This window comes from Asparagus officinalis, chromosome 8 (assembly GCF_001876935.1).
Source record: "Asparagus officinalis chromosome 8, Aspof.V1, whole genome shotgun sequence".
Taxonomy (NCBI): Eukaryota; Viridiplantae; Streptophyta; class Magnoliopsida; order Asparagales; family Asparagaceae; genus Asparagus; species Asparagus officinalis.
This window is the reverse complement of record NC_033801.1, coordinates 112,915,443-112,931,101: the sequence shown is the minus strand read 5'-3', so window position 1 is coordinate 112,931,101 and position 15,659 is coordinate 112,915,443. Positions and strand designations below refer to the sequence as shown.

General features: G+C 42.1%; 1 pseudogene; it reads right to left on the bottom strand.

Moving 5' to 3' along the window:
* On the bottom strand, nucleotides 436-4,385 carry LOC109851523 (annotated as a pseudogene).

The window sequence follows — 15,659 nt, the reverse complement described above, 5'->3', positions numbered from 1 at the left end:
TTTAGAACCCATACATAAACCTTTATACAGTCGTTTTGAACTTAGTATCCCTGAAATTTTCCATTTTGCCAAATAGCCCCCTCTGGGTGAAAGTCTTTTTGAAAGTGTTTGAAAAAGAATTTAGGGAGGATGTCCATCTGCCAAAATGAAAGTGTAGGTAGTAATGTTCAAAACAACGACACCATAAAGGTAGCATATATGTGCAATTTACCATATGATTTTCCACCAGGGATTTTACCTGTTCTTTCTCTTGGCAAGTAAATCTTTATTAGACAAATCCTACATGTTACCGAGTCTTGAAACTTTTATAAGTAAAAAAAGAAGTATAATTCAAATAGCGTTTCGTTTTATTTTAGTATAAACAAGCCCGTAATGCACGCTCATAGATACTCGGTTTTGCGCGTCTGGTTCACAACAATCAATACGCAGCACTCGTTCAAACATAGGAGGCTTCATATAGAACATTTGTAACATGACCTTTACTTTGGTGACAAGTTAAAACATTATAAATTGGAAAACAGGAAATTTGAAAGCAAAATGAGCAGAGAAAAAAAGAAAGGAGGAAGAAGCTCACTAAAATTGAATAGCACATTGATGGTCATTTTACAATCCCTTTCTTCTAATAAGATAATCACATATAAACCGAAATCGAAGTCTCTTTTCCAACTTGCCAGCAATCCCCTTCCTCGTCTTTCCTCTTTGCTCGGCGAGCTAATTTCTAACGTTAAAAATCCTTCCTCTTTCTTGCCACATTTTACACGTCACAGCCCGAGCATGATGTAGTAGACCAAGGTTATGGGCAGCGCGATCAACATCCCGAATATAACCCTATATCAAAAATCATGCGAATTAAATCAGTACAAGAATGCCGATTCATGCAGCAGCGCCGACCCCGAAAATAAACTTATAAAGCACACTCACCCTGTGCTAAGTATGTCAGGATGCACGTTGTACTCCTTCGCAAACACAAATGGCACTATACCCTGAGGAAGTGCAGCCTGTTTACCAGAAAAGGGAAAAGGAACCCACCGCGTCAAGGTTAAAAAAAAACAACAAAATGCAGAGAGAGACCTATGTCAAGTAACAAGATGAGAAGGCGAGGGGGGCCCGGCAATGACCTGTACTATCGCGACGTGTAAGAGAACGCCGCGTAGACCGATAGCGAAGGAGGCAGCGGCCATGACAGCTGGTCCGACGAGGAACCTCACCGCCATCGTGAACCCCGCGACTCGATTCCCACATGCTATGATCCTCGGCTGCAATGCCATGAACAAACCTGCAGCAGCAACGTAGGTAAACAAAGGGGAACATTTGATTCGTGTGCGACTTAGATTGCAATAAAAACATAAAAACAACCGGGAAGAGGGCCACAGTGTTATACCCAGGCTGAACATAGCCATGCCAAGCCCTGCATCAGACAGTATGGAGATGGATTTGGATATAATTGCAGGCATCTCTACATGCCACCTGCATCGCCAACAACAGACACAGGCATTAAACGGGCCAAGTTAATCAAGGACTGGTTAAATTTACTGAGCATTCAGATGTCCTGAGATATGATCGATGCGATGACAGTAATCGGGATATTACTGTGCTCGTATAATTACACGGGCGATATTGGAGTCACCAGTGTAATTACAACACATGTCACGGTAACTGAAAGAAATAAACTCGTTTTGAGTTTTTTTTTTATTATTTTTTTAATTTTTAAATTTTACCTGAAAGAGACTAGAGACCAAATGAGTCCAATGAGACTGGAGTAGGTGTTTGGGTTCCTGATGAGCTTTCTCCATACCATGATCAGGATTAGCCTCGTCATCACGCTGGTCGGAGGCATCGCCGTCGCCCTCCCTACTTTCTCGCTGTTTGCGCTCGTGGACCATCTTCTTCATCGCCTCCATCGTGGCCTCCGCCGGCTTCGATCCCCTGTTTGCCGAAGCTGAACTCTTCCCTTTCCACCATATACTCGTTCTCTCTTCACTGATAAAACAATCACATGCACAAAAGATGAAATTAACTCAGCTCGTATCGAAAAGATATCGGAACGCGGTTTGGCGCGATGTAAATACATTTGCTCGGCGACACCGCCACCCGAACATCCTTACGCCATTCCTGCGGGATCCGCGGCCGGCCGCGCTCAGAGCGTACTGATCTGGTTGCTCCGAACACATCGGAAACCGGCGAGCGCTGGAGCTCCACACGAACATATGCAAGTCCTTCGTGCTCCCGCGCCCCTCTTCGGCCTCAGCAGCCCATTAGCCCTTCTCGCGCCCGCAACATCGGCTTCGCGCGGCCGGCGCGGCGGCCCCGCGTGGAGAACACGCACGGGTTGGGCGGCGCGGGTAATGCCCCCCCACTTCCGCCGGCATTTGATACTGATACCTCGGCTTGCGCCCCTACGCCGACGGCAGCGGGGTTCCCAGCGGCGGCTCCGCCCGAGCTCCTCCTTCGTAGTTCGACGGCCTCGGCGTGTTCTGCCCCCTCGGCGGCGGCGCATGACCGACGCATCGGCGCGGCCCCAAAGTTGGAGCTCCGGCCGCACCATCGAGTAGAAATCCGGTGTATATAAACTGGACCCCCTCGGCGTCGGCGTTTCCTCGAGCTCTGCAGCGAATAAATCTCGGCATTCGTCAGGTTCGACGGCCTCGGCGTGGTGCTAGAAAACCCGTGCGACCTCCTCGAATAAATGTCCGACGCGACGCCATTCGACCGCCTCACGCGTCGACGTGGGAGTTCCCGTCCTCCTTGATCTCCGCCCTCTCTCCAGCGCGTCCCTCTCCCGTCGAGGCGACATGACGTCCGAGTCGACCGCGATGGACGCGATGGACCCGCGTTCGCGCGTGGCCTCCCGCGCCCCTCTTCGGGCCTCAGCAGCCCATTAGCCTTCCTCGCGCCCGCAACATCGGCTTCGCCGCGCCGGCGCGGCGGCCCCGCGTGGAGAACACGCACGGGTTGGGCGCCGGGTAATGCCCCCCGCCACCTTGCCGCCGGCATTTGATACTGATACCTCGGCTTGCGCCCCTACGCCGACGGCAGCGGGGTTCCAGCGGCGGCCTCCGCGAGCTCCTCCTTCGTAGTTCGACGGCCTCGGCGTGTTCTGGCCCCTCGGCGGCGGCGGCATGACCGACGCATCGGCGGCCCCAAAGTTGGAGCTTCCGGCCGACATGCGAGTAGAAATCGCGGTGTATATAAACTGGACCCCCCTCGGCGTCGGGTTTCCTCGAGCTCTGCAGCGAATAAATCTCGGCATTCGTCAGGTTCGACGGCCTCGGCGTGGTGCTAGAAAACCCGTGCGAGCCTCCTCGAATAAATGTCCGACGCGACGACCATTGCGACCGCCTCACCGTGACGTGGGAGTTCCCGTCCTCCTTGATCTCCGCCTCCTCTCCCAGCGCGTCCCTCTCCCGTCGAGCGACATGACGTCCGAGTCGACCGCGATGGACGCGATCGGACCCGCGTTCGCGGGGAACTGATCGGCGATCAGAATCTTAGCGGCCCGGTACTCGAAGAGGAAAAGAAGCAGGGTGTACCAAATAATGCACTGAAGGACAACAATCTGAACCATAAGAGACCCGGAGTATTTCCCATACATCGCAATCAGCAAAGGGATCCCCATGACGAGGGTGTTGGGCAGCGTCGCGAGGGAGAACAGCGTGATGGACCAGTCGAGGGAGGAGGATCTGGGGGCGATGCGAGTCCAGACGAAGAGGGCGACGAGGATTATCAGTTTCTGGAGGGAGTCGGCGGCGATGAAGTGGAGGTTCATGGCGTAGGGATTGTTGGTGGAGATGAAGTGGAAGGAGAGCAAGGGGACGGCGAAGAGCGCGACGAAGCGGTTGATGCCGGAGCACTGATCAGGGCTGAAAATCTTCCACCACTTGACGGAGCCGTAGGCGAGGATCATCGCCACGTACAAGGGCACCATGGCCGTCATTACGTGGTAGAAATCCGACAGCGTTATCATTTTGACGACCGCTCGTTTTTCCCTCTCAGCTTTCTTGATGGCTTATGCAGGAGGCCGAGGCGAAGGAGAGATTGAAATAGGAGGATACGAGCATGTGGGTTGAGGGGACAGGGGAATGGGAAAGGGCGGAGATTACAGTCTACTAAGCATGAGGACCGCGCTTAGCTCGAAAAACCGCCCTTTTTTTTTCTTTTTTTTTTTTAAAATTTTCGGAAGGGGTTTGCTTGGGATTTGAGAAGAGAGTTTTGTGGACGGGTGGGTGGTTTTAAGGGTAAATGGGTTTGTTTGTATTTGGTTGGGATTTTGAGAGCGCCACTAAAATTGAGGGAGGAAGGGGACAGAAGAATAGAGCGTGGGTTGGGGGATGTAGGGAATGGGGGGTGACGTGGCAGCAGATGGTGAGGTCTGTGGATGTGGAGTTAGGATATTACTGCGTGATTTGAGATCTTGATACGAGATTAGCATTATTAATAGTAGAGGAAAAGGTGAACTTGCAGATAACCCCCTCGTAGCGTTCTTTAGTACCAAGTACCGAACCTCCGTTTGTAAAAGGGAAGGGGCTACTTGCAATTTTTTCCTTCCCAAAACGAGAACTGGGGGCTTTCGTTTAGACACAGCCTTTCAAACGTCAATAGACATGTCCATTCGAATACCAACAGACGCGTATCCTAAGGCATGTTCACCTGATTCTTAATTATGAACCCTATAAGTGAATAGGTAAATAAGTAAACTTTACTAAATATAACGTTAGAACCCTATGGGCCTGATTGTTTCACCAAGTTTATGGAATAGGAATGGTATTTAGACCTGACAGTAATGTTTTCGTAATTAGTGGAATCCAACTGAATCCTAATCCTGAGTTTGGTTCAAAAAAATTTATAGAATTGTTATTCTATAAAGTGGCTCAAACAGTGGTAATTTCAGGAAACCCAAATCCGTTCTTTTTAGAGAAATTTGGCGTGATTTCTGACACCTCCCCAATTCTTATTCCGATTCCTAACGAAACCCTAGATCTGTTGATCCGTGGTTTCCCTATTGTTCTTCTCCCGCCACAGCGCTCTCTTCTTCGCGCCTCTTCTCCCGTCGCTCGTCGTGGCTTGTGCGTGGTCGTGTCTGGAACTCGAAACCCTAGCTCTGGTTGAGCCATGGTTTTTTGCAGATTTAAATGTCGAATCGGCTTCTCCCTCTAAATCTGATCCCACCTCTGGTTGAGCCGTGATTTCTTTGATTTGTTTTCCAACTTCTTGTTGGTGGGTTCCTTGGCTTTGGCTGTTGGTGATCCCTTCTCGAACTGGTGTTGGTTCGGGTGGGTTTGTTGACTACGGTGTTGATCCCGGCTTTGGTGGGTTTGCTGGGTTTGTTGCTTGGACCTCGACATTTTTGTCCCCTCTGCAGCTTAAGGTATACGATTTTCCCCCTCTTTTTGTTCGTGATAATTCATTATTTGGGAATTTTAACAAAGTATAGGGTTATGTTTACTAAAATTCAGTTAGTTGTGTGAAATAGAATGCATGATATTTGTGTGAATGTATTGTTCTTGATAATTGTGTTATTACAAAAGAATGTGAGTGCATGGAAAATAATAGGGTTATGTTTACCAAAGAATGGGGTTAAATTTATTACATGAAAGGAACCGGATAGTAGATGTGTTGTTATTGATAATTGTGTGAAATCGAATGCAACACTAGTTAAAATAAAATTCAGTATAATTAGATTTCTTGCGAATAAATATTTGTATCAGTTATCTAATTAACTTTCAACTGAAATAAGTAGACAAGATAAGTTGTAAATGTATCCTAATTTTAAAACGGATGTAGATGGATATGGAAGATGAGGAAGAATTAAAGAGGATGTGTGCTAATACAGCTGTCTGCGCCGTGGTCACTTTGGTAACATGTATTTTGAGAATGCATGCTAAGCGCAAGAGAATATCAACTTGTACGAAGCAAGAAAAGATCAGAAAAATATATTATAGAGAGGCTCACTTCAGACGTGTATTGGAGGGCTATCAAGATAGCTGCCGATCTTATATTAGAATGAGACCGACGACCTTTTTCAAACTTGTTGAAGTAATGAAAGCAAACGGTTTATTAAAAGATACAAGACACGTTCAAGTTGAAGAACAGCTTGCTATGTTCCTAAGTATTGTTGGGCACAAAACTAAAAATAGAAGAATAAGAACTGAGTTCATAAGATCAGGGGAAACAGTTAGCAGGTATTTCAATAAAGTCCTGCAAGCAATGAATGGATTACATGATCGGTACATGAAGCAAGCCCCAAAAGAAGTTCCCGTGGAGATTGCAAACAACTCAAATTATTTTCCTTACTTTAAGGTAAATTAAATACATACATCTTAACAATTTTTTAAATAAATCACTTTTTATTCAACTATGTATAATTTATAATTTTTTATAGGACTGCATTGGTTTGATAGATGGCACACACGTCGACGCGGTGTTACCTAGTGACCTAGTTGTACGGTTTAGAGGGCGAAAAGGGGCCATCCAAAACATCTTAGCAGCTTGTGTAGCTCCTTGCTGCTGTGGTTTGTTGCCGTTTTGTTTTGAGCTTGTGTAGCTCCTTGCTCTTTGGGTTTGTGCCTGTTGTTTGGAGTTGGTGCGGCTCCTTGTTGCTGTGGTTTGTTACTGTTTTGTTTTGAGCTTGTGTAGCTCCTTGCTCTTTAGGTTTGTGCCTGTTATTTGGAGCTTGTGCAGCTCCTTGCTGCTGGGGTTTGTTGTTGTTTTGTTTTGAGCTTGTGTAGCTCCTTGCTCTTTGGGTTTGTGCCTGTTGTTTGGAGCTTGTGCAGCTCCTTGCTGCTGGGGTTTGTTACTGTTTTGTTTTGAGCTTGTGTAGCTCCTTGCTCTGTGGGTTATGTGGCTGTTATTTGGAGCTTGTGCAGCTCCAATTGCTGGGGTTTGTTGTTGTTTTGTTCTGAGCTTGTGTAGCTCCTATGAATTGGGTTTGTTGTTGTTTTGTTTGGAGCTTGTGTAGCTCCTTGCTGCTGGGGTTTGTTGCTGTTTTGTTTTAAGCTTGTGTAGCTCCTTGCTGCTGGGGTTTGTGCCTGTTATTTGGAGCTTGTGCAGCTCTAATTGCTGGGGTTTGTTGCTGTTTTGTTTTGAGCTTGTGTAGCTCCTTGCTGCTGGGGTTTGTGCCTGTTATTTGGAGCTTATGCAGCTCCAATTGCTGGGGTTTGTTGCTGTTTTGTTCTGAGCTTGTGTAGCTCCGTGGTGTTGGGTTTGCTGCTATTTAGTTCTGAGCTTGTGTAGCTCCTTCCTGCTGGGTTTGTTGCTATTTTGTTCTGAGCTTGTGTTATTCCTGTGAAATTGGTTTGCTGCTGTTTTCGTCGTGCCTTATTTACCTCCTTGCTGCTGGGTTTCCTGCTATTTTGTTCAGAGCTTGTGTAGCTCCTTGCTGCTGGGTTTGTTGTTGTTTTGTTCTGAGCTTGTGTAGCTCCTGTGGATGGGGTTTACTGCTGTTTTCGTTGTGGCTTGTGTACCTCCTTGCTGCTGGGTTGTTGCTGTTTTGTTTGGAGCTTGTGTAGCTCCTTGCTGCTGGGTTTGTTGTTGTTTTGTTCTGAGATTGTGTAACTCCTGTAAATGGGGATTGCTGCTATGTGGGAGCTATTTTGTTTTTCCTTGCCTGTGGGTTACTTGCTGTTTTGTTTTGAGCTTGTGTAGCTCCTTGCACTTGATATGTGGCAATGATGATGATCAGTGTTTACTGAGAATGCAATCTAACTTACATTGTTCATTATATCCAGATGAGGTAAAAGGGGATGAGATTGCAACCTACATTGAATTGACAATGTCTAGGCGAGGCAATTCATCCTTATAATGTAATCTGTAATAAACATGTAAGTTATAGGTGGGGCAATCAATTATGACAAGTTGATCTATTACCGAGCCATACAATATCAATTAGAATTTATACCCAATTCAAAAAATAGTTTTCATTACATCGTCAATAGTTTTTGCAAGTACAGGTACATGACATTAAGTTTGTAATAATTAAAATAATACAAAAAATTGCTAATAAAATTACAGATATTTTCCAAGCTAGTAGTTTATTTTCGATAAGTCTCAATTCTTTCTTCAGCCTCTTTGATTACAAAATATATTTATCTCCGTACCTATTTTCTTTGACATATTAGCTTCCTTGGTTGCTTGAGTCTCCTCTTTCTTCAGCCCATTCGAAAAAAATTATATTCTTTATTTGGGAATTTTGCACACCCCCAATAACACATTCCCTTATTTTTACCATTCTTGCACACTTTCATCGGTGTTCGGAGATTGCAGTCGCAAGATACTTCATAATTATGGTAGCACTCTTCTGATATCATTTTGATGTCTGGGATCCAAATTGAAGACAATGGGAATTTTATAATTGCTGAAAAATGAGAATGCATGGATTAATTTTGAGGCCTCAAGTTGAATTTATAGCCACCATGACCCTGAACTAGCCGTTGCTACAGTGTTATGCCTTTGAATTTTGAAGTAGTGTGGAAATAGCCATTGCTACAGTGTTGCTTCTTTGAATTCTGAAATTGGTGGATCAATCCATTGCTACAGTGATTTTTTTTAATGAAAAGTGGGCTAGCCATTGCTACAGTGTCGATCCCTAAAAAAAAGTCTTTCTAAACCAAACATGATATTAGGAATTGGACCAATTCTATAAAAGTGAGATTCCTAATCCTTTTGGGTGAAACAAACATAGAATGCAAAAAAAATGGGATTCCATAAAACTAAAACTTGTCTATAAATTTTATATGGATTAGGTTGGAATCCATAAATAAAATAGGATTCCTAATCCTATTCCTAGCCTCTATTGAACCAAACAGGTCCTATAAGTAAGGGTTTACAAGTAGTCACCTCCTATTCAAATTTTCACTAAAAAAAATAAAAAATAAGCTTAAAAAATTCAGGTTCAATGTATGCGAGTTGTATCCTAACAAGGCCTAAACACTAAAAAATGAGTCATGTACATTGAATGCGAGTTTTTAGGGTGATTTTGGGTTTTAAGTGAAGACTTCCACTAGGAGGTGGTTGATTACAACGAAAAACTAACTTTAAAGGTGGTTTATACATAAATTAAAAATGAAAGGTGATTTCAATATAATTACCCTATTTTTGAAGTTGTTTCTAGGAAAAAACCCTATGAATAACACACTTTGGAGTTAAAACTACTAAATGGATTCCATCCCTATAATCCTATACAACGAGAATGGAAGTCTGAATTTAGTCAAAACTACTTGCACACATGCAGACAATTCTATGCAATTCAGAGGGTCAATTTGGAAATTTCTGTATCTCATAAATAGTATAGAACCATCCACTAACATGCGAATAGTTCTAATACTCTCTCTATCCACAGGAATTAGTTTTGTTTTAGCATCAATTTGAAAAGAGGCGTGAGTAATCACAATAAACTCAAGTGTTAGTCACCCTCAACCCATTATGAATATGATTGTTACTCGTAATTTATCCTTCAAATATGACAGGCCAGAGTGTTACGTGCTAATAAATATGTTGAGAGGGGTTAACGGAGGAGGTTATATGTAATTCACCCTATACAAATTTTCCTATTTGGAGGCATTAATCACATTCTCATCTTAATTAATAATTATACTTTATTAAATTGTGCTGTAATGTAAAGGAAGGACTATCTTCAACGTTCAAGATATTTTTATGATGATGGTGATCGTGCGTTCAAATGTTTAGATGTAAGTTTAATTGGACCAACCAAAAGTAAAAGGAGAAGGGTATGTTATGCAGTGGGCAGCAGAGAACTGATATTCGCTCGCGTGCGCTTCCGCCATCATCAAACTGCAGAAATCTCGTACATCTCTGTATAATTATTTTATTTATTAAATCTTAAATTAAACTAATACTGCCGCCTTAATCTCCAACAAGCTACATGCGCCACTAGTGTCTTACCCTCTACTCAAAATAAGCTCAGGTTCTAAAAGACTAGGTATCTCCATATGCATTTTTTATTTCATATTTGTATTACCGTTGTATTTTTATTTTCTATATTTTTGATAGTTACATGCTAAATATGCAACGAGTGCAAACTTACTTCGGATCTATGGGAAAACTCCCTTACCCTTTAAAATTTTTCAGACGATCCCTCTAAAAGTGTGAACCACGGTTCTAACTGACAAAAATATTATCCAACAAAAATATTATCTAAGAATTTACTAGATGAGTTTCTAGTAAATTCTTAAATTTAAAGAGGGCTTCCTACTAACCCCTAAAATTAAGAGGAGTTTCTGTTATTTTTACAGCTACGGGGATTATCTGATAATCGTCCAAATTTGAGGGGCTTTTATGAACTCTAGCCAAAAAATAAAAAAAAAAGAAAAGAAAAAAACCTTGACCATTTGGCAAAAGGTTAAGGAAGAGGGATTAAGGAGAAGGATTAACATAGTTATATCAATTTATTTTAGCACTTATGCTCATTTTAGTGTTTGGTAATAACAAATGTTTTGACTATTTTCTTTACAATTAGAGGGTTTAACTCTTAATCCTTCTAAATAGGAGTATTATAAACCCCTCATTTTAAGGGGTTAATTCCCTCAAAAGAGGTTAGCTTAACCCTTCTGTATTTTTTTACATATGGCAAACTATAGAGGGCTAACTCACTTTAATTATTGTGTAGATTTTTTTATGTTTAGCGGGTTAAGAAGGGGTTAAGGAAACTTAACCCTTCTCCTTAACCCCTCATTTTAACCCTTTGCCAAACGGCAACTCTATATAAAATGAGGAGTAGAGTTTGTTATAATAAATTTTACATATAATTTTTATATAACGCGTTGTTAATTGTCAGTAACATGAGCAAACAGATGGTTTCATGACTTATTGATTCGTTCACAAAACTTACAACATAAATATGAGGTTTGCTTCGGTGCTCCAAAAATAGTTTTTTTTTTAATTTTTAAACTAACAAAAATAACAAATGAGTTAACATAACAAAAGGATATTTTAGTCTTTCAAAATTATCTTTTTACCTGGTTTCTATCCTAAACCGCTAACTAAACGCAGCAAAAAAAAAATTAGCCAAGGAATTAAAACCATATATCTGATATGGGTCATTCTATAGCTTTGAAAATCCCATCAGTAATTGTCGGACAACATAGGGTTACAAAATAAAATTGTGGAATGTAAAGATGTAAACTGACAGGTTTTATCAGACATATAATATACACAAATTGAAGATAAAATCATCAGTCGTAAGCATGTGTGAATAATGTAATACGTGCTGAAATTGACAACTCAAAGATGTTTAACATTAGTATATTTATGCAAGTGCAAGCACCATAACACTTTATATCTAGGGACAGGATGCAAATTGCATCAGAGGATAATCATCTAATCACTTGATTCTAATACCTGTTTCATGAAACGCCCTTCAATTCTCTCAATGATAAAATTCCTATTAACAAGCTGCAAGTATTCAAGCAGCACAGAGAAACAACCAAGTACGTATTCACGTGTAATCTCCAAAGAATTCTAATTAACAATAAATTATGTTTCTCTCATAAATTATATTTCCTAAAATAACTTTTTTACCCATAGTTAATTACAATTTTGGGTGTGGAACACCTCATAACCATCAAATCTATCTACCTAGAATTGTGAGAGCTATTTTTAAGGAATTTATTTACGGATTTGTCATCATTGCTCCAACTAATCTCTATGGAGCACCGAAGCTGTAGGCCATAAATATTATCTTCTTCGCATAGATCTACAAAGAGTACCGATCTCAGCCTCTTTCTCCTCTACGAGAAATATTGTAATTTAATTCTAATGTTGGGAAAAGTTTAAAGGAGATGAAAAAGAAAGGAGAAGAAAAGGTATGAACAAAGAAACAAAGGCTGCTATGTTAAATGCCTTTTGAGATGAGAAGAACAGTCATTAGATTCTACTTGTTGTGCAAAGGTTTGAGCTTTGCCAATAAAGAAACCTTTTTAAAAGATATTTTCTAAATTCCATTAGAAAAATATCCATTAAAGTACAAAAAATCCATCAAAAGAGGGGATTCCATAAACCGGAGAATCCTCACAAGGATAAGACTCACTAACTAACTTCCCCCTTTGTTAATAGCTTTGTTAGTGGAGTAAATAATGGGAAATGGACAGATCAATTTGGACTTTAGCAGGCCTTTAAATTCAAATGGATTGTCTTGCTCCACTTGTTTGATCTATGGGCCCATTGTCAAGCCCTTATGAGACATTAAATCCTACTATATGATTCATAATGGTACCTTAAGTAGTTAACAGGTCATTTTAGACTATAAATAGTCCTCCAGTGTTTTATGGAAGTTATTATTAATTAATTTGGGGTGGTCAAATAGAACTCAAAACTAAAAGAACTCAAAACTAAAACTACCATAATTTGTGAGATAAAATTTTATAAGGAAAAATTGCTTCAAGACCCCAAAACTCAAAAAGCAATGTGCCCCAACCCTCATATTATTTGTAATGTGCTGCAACCCCCAAATTTTAAAAAAAATTGTACCTCAGCCCCTCCAGCTCATAATTAGCCCAATTTTATATGTTTTTTTACCAAAAAAATTCAACTTTACCCCTCCACACTTCTTCTTCAATCATCTTCCCTCTAACCCTAGCCCCCTCAAGCCCCTAAACGCCAGAAACTAAAAAACCCAAAACCCCAGCAAACCCCAAACAAAATCTTCAAATGGAGCTCCCTCCTCCCCTCCAACTCCCTTCAAACCCTCCTCTCCGGCGAACTCCCCGACCCCCGCGCACTCTCCCTCATCCTCTCCTCAACCTCACCCCTCTCCTCCCCTCCCTTCCGCTCACAAAGCACTCTCCCTCATCCTCTCCTCAACCTCACCCCTCTCCTCCCCTCCCTTCCGCTCACAAATCCACTCACTCGCTCTCAAGCTCAACCTCCTCTCAAATCTCCTCCCCTCCCTTCCGCTCACAAATCCACTCACTCGCTCTCAAGCTCAACCTCCTCTCAAAACCCCACCTCCTCTCCTCCCTCGCCCTCTCCTACGGCCCACCAAGGGCCCCATCCTCCTCTCCCAATCCCGCGACCCCCGCAACCTCCTCCCATGCACTCTCCTTTCCCAATCCAATCCCCACTCCGCCCTCAAGCTATTCGACAAAATGCTCCAACTTAACATCGAACTCGACTCCGTAGCTTTCATTGTCTTAATGAAGGCTTGCGGGTGATTGGGGAGTTTGATGTGTGTTTTTTGCTGATTCAGGAGGTTTTGGACTCGAATCCGACGGATCCGGTGCTTATCTTGATGTCGGGGTATATTCAGTTTCAGACTGGGGATTTGGATGGCGCAAAGGCGTTGTTTTTTTAGAGTTGAGGGGTTGAAGAAAGAGGAGTAGGTGGAGTTTGAGAATTTGATAGGGAGGAATAAAGCATTGGAGTTAGTAGTGGTGAAGGACTATGTTTCGACTGTGAGGGAGTATGATGAGTGCATTGAGAGGGACCTTGGAGATGTCATTGCTTTGAATAACAAGACTTTGTGTTTGATATATTTGAAAGATCTTTCGGATTCGATTAATCATTATATGTTAACTATTATCTGTAAATTGTTAACTATAATCAATTATCTGTTAGCTATTACTTGTAAACTGTTAACTATAATCCATTATCTATTAACTGTTATTTATAATCTATTAACTATTATTATTTAACGTGTATATGACCTGAAATTCTTATCTATATATATAAACTATAACCATGGTGTAATATATAAATTTTGTACAAATTTACTGTCGCTTTAATATGTTAACTGGGTTTCTTTAAAGTAAAATGCAAAATGTAGTGGTTCTATATCACGCTTACGTGTGAACATTCTCATTTAACATGTTAACCTTAATTGATAAATTGATAACTGTATTTAGTAAATTGTTAACTATAATCCATTATTTGTGTTGGGAATTTAACGCCGAAATCCCTAATGCAACGGAAACGCATAATAGAAAAATACACCAAGTTTTAACGAGGTTCGGCAACTGCCTACGTCCTCGGGAGCCACACAATAAATTTCTTATTAATCAAACAAGAAATTACAATTTAGGAGCAGATCTCAAAACTGAGATTTCTCAAATAAACACTGTAGTTACAGTGTTTATAATCAAAGGGTATGAACCCTTTCAATTCTCACTTGAGAATAAATACCCCACAATTAAAACCCTCTTTAATTTCTCTCTCTCTCTTCTTAAATCCCCCTTCAATCACTGTTGGAGCTGGGGATTAAAAACAAAATCGCAGCAGCGATTTTAGGGCAGCCGCCAGAAGAAAAAAGATTGGAGGAAGGGGGAAAATCGCACCGCAGCAGCGAAACCCTAGGAGGCCTTTTTATAGGCGAGGTGGATGAGCTGGCGACAGCCTGTCGCCAGCGGCCCGCGGACGCAAAGGTGGGAGCACTCGAACGCAAAGGTCGGCATCACCCAAAAAACGCCGAGGTCGGGTTCGCACGCAGAGTTCGGGGTGGGTGCGAACGCAGAGCTCGAAGGAGGGGGGTTCGAACGCAGAGCTCGAAGGGTTGCGTTCGTCGACTTCGCCTGCGTCATCTCCGCCATTTTCGAGCTCGTCGGAGCTCGACGGAGCTCCTCCTCCGTCGGAGGTTTGGTTTCCACCCCCAAATCTAACAATTTGTTAATTGTTATTTTTAATCTGTTAACTAACACTCTTATCCGTAAAACTCTGCATCAATACTGTGTTACTTTAACTGTGTTTCTTTAAAGTAAATTGTTATCATTTAATGCTGCATTTTGCATTTTACTTTAAAGAAACACAGTTAACATATTAATGCGACGCTAAATTTGTACAACATTTATATATCACACCCTGGTTACAGTTCATATATATATAAGAATTTTAGGGTCATATACATGTTAAATGATAACGGTTAACAGATTACAAATAACAGTTAACAGTTTACAAGTAACAGTTAACAGATAATTGATTATAGTTAATAGTTTACAAATAACAGTTAACAGATAACAGATAATGATTAATCGAATCCGAAAGATCTCTCAAATACATCAAACACAAAGCATTGTTATTCAAAGCAATGACATCTCCAGGGTCCCTCTCAATGCACTCCTCATACTCCTCATACTCCCTCACCAAGAGGGTGGGGCCCTTGGTGGGGCCGTAGGAGAGAGCGAGGGAGGAGAAGAGATGGGGTTTTGAGAGGAGGTTGAGCTTGAGAGCGAGTGAGTGGATTTGTGAGCGGAAGGGAGGGGAGGAGGTTTGAGAGGAGGTTGAGCTTGAGAGCGAGTGAGTGGATTTGTGAGCGGAAGGGAGGGGAGGAGAGGGGTGAGGTTGAGGAGAGGATGAGGGAGAGTGGGATTTGTGAGCGGAAGGGAGGGGAGGAGAGGGGTGAGGTTGAGGAGAGGATGAGGGAGAGTGCGCGGGGTCAGGGAGTTCGCCGGAGAGGGGGGTTTGAAGGCGGTTAGAGGGGAGGAGGGAGCTCCATTTGAAGATTTTGTTTGGGGTTTTAATGGGAGTTTGCTGGTTTTGGGTTTCTGGCATTTGGGGGGTTTATGGGGCTGGGGTTGGAGGGAAGAAGATTGAAGAAGAAGTGGGGATAGATAAAGTTGTGTTTTTAGGTAAAAACATATAAAATTGGGCTAATTATGAGTTGGAGGGGCTGTGGCACAATTTTTTTAAAATTTGGGAGCTACAGCACATTACAAATA